We start from the raw sequence: 5,302 nt of genomic DNA, 5'->3' as shown, positions 1-5,302 counted from the left end.
TGGCTTCCTGGAAGCTTCTCTTACGTAGGGTCCAAGTCTCCTGGATTTCACTCATTCCAAAAATCACGTTCCCGAAGGTTTCATTCCGTTTGGACTCCGCTTGATATCTTTTTTCCTTCGAAACCCTAAAACAGGCAAAAAATAGCAATTTGGGCTGGGCCTCTGGTTAATACGTTAGTCCCAAAAATAATATAAAAGTGTATAATAAAGCCCAATAATCATTCTAAATAGTATATAATATAGCATGAAGCAATCAAAAATTATAGATACGTTGGAGACGTATCAGGCATCCCCAAGCTTAATTCCTGCTTGTCCTCGAGGAGGTAAATGATAAAAACAGAATTTTTGATGCGGAATGCTACTTGGCATAATTTTTTTATGTAACCCTCTTAATTGTGGTATGAATATTCAGATCCGAAAGATTCAAGATAAAAGTTTAATATTGACATAAAAGTAATAATACTTCAAGCATACTAACTAAGCAATCATGTCTTATCAAAATAGCATAGCCAAAGAAAGTTCATCCCTACAAAATCATATAGTTTAGTCATGCTCCATCTTCGTCACACAAAATGCTATCCTCATGCACAACTCCGATGACAAGCCAAGCAATTGTTTCATACTCTAATAATGTCAAACTCATAAACCTTCATGCAATACATGAGCGCGAGCCATGGATATAGCACTATGGTGGAATAGAATAATGATGGGGGTTATGTGAAGAAGACAAAGAAGGAGAAAGTCTCACACCAACGAGGATAATCAACGGGCTATGGAGATGCCCATCAATTGATGTTAATGTGAGGAGTAGGGATTGCCATGCAACGGATGCACTAGAGCTATAAATGTATGAAAGCTCAACAAAAGAAACTAAGTGGGTGTGCATCCAACTTGCTTGCTCACGAAGACCTAGGGCATTTGAGGAAGCCCATCGTTGGAATATAGAAGCCAAGTTCTATAATGAAAAATTCCCACTAGTATATGAAAGTGACAAATCATAAGACTTTCTACCATGAAGAACATGGTGCAACTTTGAAGCACAAGTATGGTCAAAGGATAGTAACATTGCCCCTTCTCTCTTTTTCTCTCATTTTTTTGGGCCTTTTTTTCTTTTGGCCTTTCTCTTATTTTTTTATTTGTTCCTCACTGGGGCAATGCTCTAATAATGATGATCATCACACTTCTATTTATTTACAACTCAATGATTACAACTCGATACTAGAACAAAGATATGACTCTATATGAATGCCTCCAGCGGTGTACCGGGATATGCAATGAATTAAGAGTGACATGTATGAAAGAATTATGAACAGTGGCTTTGCCACAAATACTATGTCAACTACATGATCATGATAGCAATATGACAATGATGAATGTGTCATGAAGAACGGAATGGTGGAAAGTTGCATGGCAATATATCTCGGAATGGCTATGGAAATGCCATAATAGGTAGGTATGGTGGCTGTTTTGAGGAATATATAAGGAGGTTTATGTGTGATAGAGCGTATCGTATCACGGGGTTTGGATGCACCGGCAAAGTTTGCACCAACTCGCAATGTGAGAAAGGGCAATGCACGGTACCGAAGAGGCTAGCAATGATGGAAGGGTGAGTGTGCGTATAATCCATGGACTCAACATTAGTCATAAAGAACTCATATACTTATTGCAAAAATCTACAAGTCATCAAAAACAAAGTATTACGCGCATGCTCCTATGGGTATAGATTGGTAGGAAAAGACCATCGCTCGTCCCCGACCGCCATTCATAAGGAGGACAATCAAATAATATCTCATGCTTCAAATTTGTTACATAACGTTTACCATACGTGCATGCTACGGGATTTACAAACTTCAACACAAGTATTTCTCAATTTCATAACCACTCAACTAGCATAACTTTAATATCACTACCTCCATATCTCAAAACAATCATCAAGCTTCTCTTAGTATTCAACACACTCATAAGAAAGTTTTTCCTTCGTTTATTAGCATAATTTTCCAATCTAAGCAAATTACCATGCTGTTTTTTAGGACTCTCAAAATAATATAAGTGAGGTGTGAGAGAATAATAGTTTCTATAAAACAAATTCACCACTGTGCTCTAAAGATATAAGTTAAGAACTAGAGCAAAAACTATAAAGCTCAAAAGATATAAGTGAAGCACATAGAGCAAAACTATATAGCTCAAAAGATATAAGTGAAGCACATGGAGTATTATATCAAATTCCAATTCATGTATGGCTCTGTCAAAAGGTGTGTACAGCAAGGATGATTGTGGTAAACTAAAAAGCAAAGACTCAAATCATACAAGATGCTCCAAGCAAAACACTTATCATGTGGTGAATAAAAATATAGCTCCAAGTAAAGTTACCAATGGAAGTAGACAAAAGAGGGATGCCTTCCGAGGCATCCCCAAGCTTTGCCTTTTTGGTGTCCTTAGATTATCTTGGGGTGCCATGGGCATCCCCAAGCTTAGGCTCTTGCCACTCCTTGTTCCATAATCCATCAAATCTTTACCCCAAAACTTGAAAACTTCACAACACAAAACTCAGCAGAAAATCTCATGAGCTCCGTTAGCGAAAGAAAACAAAACACCACTTCAAGGTACTGTAATGAACTCATTCTTTATTTATATTGGTGTTAAACCTACTGTATTCCAACTTATTATGGTTTATAAACTATTTTACTATCCATAGATTCATCAAAATAAGCAAACAACGCACGAAAAACAGAATCTGTCAAAAACAGAACAGTCTGTAGTAATCTGTAACTAACGTAAACGTCTGGAACCCAAACAATTCTACCAAAATAGGACTATCTAGATAAATTTTTTATTGATCAGCAGCAATTAGAATCAGTATTTTCTCACGTTATGGTGATTTTTAACAATTCGGGCACTGAGCGCAAAGTTTCTGCAAATTACAACAAGATCAAATAACTCTTATTCCAAGAAGATCCCATAGGTTTAACTTGGCACAAACACTAATTTAAGCATAAAAACACATCTAACCAGAGACTAAATAAAATTTATTACTACTAAACAGAAACAAAAAGCAAAAAAATAAAATAAAATTGGGTTGCCTCCCAACAAGCGCTATCGTTTAACGCCCCTAGCTAGGCATAAAGATACAGATAGATCTAGGTATTGCCATCTTTGGTAGGCAATCCATAAGTGGATCTCATAATAGATTCATAAGGTAATTTTATTTTATTTCTAGGGAAGTGTTCCATGCCTTTCCTTAACAGAAATTGGAATCTAATATTCTCTTCTTTCATATCAATAATTGCACCAATCGTTCTAAGAAACGGTCTACCAAGAATAATGGGACATGAAGAATTGCAATCAATATCAAGAACAATAAAATACACGGGCACATAATTCCTATTTGCAACAATGAGAACATGATTAATCCTTCCAATAGGTTTTTTAATAGTAGAATCCGCAAGGTACAAATTTAGAGAGCAATCTTCAAATTCGTAGAAACCTAGAATATCACATAAAGTTTTGGGAATCGTGGAAACACTAGCACCTAAATCACACAAGGCATAGAACTCATGATCTTTAATTTTAACTTTAATAGTAGGTTCCCACTCATCATAAAGTTTTCTAGTGATAGAAACTTCTAATTCAAGTTTTTCTTCATAAGATTGCATCAAATCATCAACGATATGTTTGGTAAATGCTTTATTTTGACTATAAGGATGAGGAGAATTTAGCATGGATTGCAACAAGGAAATACAATCAATTAAGGAACAACTTTCATAATTAAATTCCTTGAAATCCAAAATAGTGGGTTTAGCAACATCTAGGGTTTTACTTTCTTCGTTCCCACTTTTATTAATTTCATCTTCAAGATCTAAAAACTCCGAATTTTTGGAACGCCTTCTAGGTAGAGGTAGATCATATTTAGTCCCATCATTATCAAGATTCATATTGCAAAACAATGATTTAATAGGGGACACCTCAATAAGTTTTAGATCTTCATCTTTATTTTCATACGGATTGGAAGAACACGCTTTAATAAAGGCATCTTTTGTAGCACGCATCCTAGCGGTTCTTTCCTTGCACTCATCAATGGAAATTCTCATGGCTTTGAGCGACTCATTGATATCATGCTTAGGAGGAATAGATCTAATATTTAAAGAATCAACATCAAGAGAAATTCTATCAACGTTCCTAGCCAATTCATCAACTTTAAGCAATTTCTCTTCAAGCAAAGCATTAAAATTCTTTTGCGAATTTATAAAATCTTTAACACTAGTCTCAAATTCAGAGGGCATCTTATTAAAATTTCCATATGAGTTGTTGTAGGAATTTCCATAATTATTAGAAGGATTACTAGGATAAGGCCTAGGATTAAAATTCCCTCTATACGCGTTGTTACCAAAATTATTCCTACCAACAAAATTCACATCCATAGATTCATTATTATTCTCAATCAAAGTAGACAAAGGCATATCATTAGGATCAGAAGAAACACTCTTAGTAGCAAATAATTTCATAAGTTCATCCATCTTTCCACTCAAAACATTAATTTCTTCTATCGCATGCACTTCTTTATTAGTAGATCTTTCAGTGTGCCATTGAGAATAATTAACCATAATATTATCTAGGAGTTTAGTAGCGTCTCCTAAAGTGATTTCCATAAAAGTGCCCCCCGCGGTCGAATCCAAAAGATTTCTAGAAGCAAAATTCAATCCTGCATAAAATTTTTGTATAATCATCCACAAGTTCAAACCATGAGTAGGACAATTACATATCATTAGTTTCATTCTCTCCCAAGCTTGTGCAACATGTTCATGATCAAGTTGCTTAAAATTCATAATATCGTTTCTAAGAGAGATGATCTTAGCGGGAGGAAAATATTTAGAGATAAAAGCATCCTTGCACTTGTTCCAAGAATCAATACTATTTTTAGGCAAAGACGAAAACCAAGCTTTAGCACGATCTCTAAGAAAAAAAGGAAATAGCTTCAATTTAACAATATCATTATCAACATCTTTCTGCTTTTGCATATCACACAAATCAACGAAGCTATTTAGATGAGTAGCAACATCTTCACTAGGAAGGCCGGCGAACTGATCTTTCATAACAAGATTCAACAAAGCAGCATTGATTTCACAAGATTCAGTATTGGTAAGAGGAGCAATCGGAGTGCTAAGGAAATCATTATTGTTGTTATTGCTAAAGTCACACAATTTGGTATTATCTTGAGCCATTGTGACAAGCAAACAATCCAACACACGAGCAAACAAAAAGCAAGCGAGAGAAAGAGGAGGAAGAAAGGAGAGGAGGAAAAAGA

Source organism: Triticum dicoccoides, chromosome 7B, assembly GCF_002162155.2.
Source record: "Triticum dicoccoides isolate Atlit2015 ecotype Zavitan chromosome 7B, WEW_v2.0, whole genome shotgun sequence".
NCBI classification, from domain to species: Eukaryota; Viridiplantae; Streptophyta; class Magnoliopsida; order Poales; family Poaceae; genus Triticum; species Triticum dicoccoides.
Note: the sequence above shows the minus strand (reverse complement) of the source record.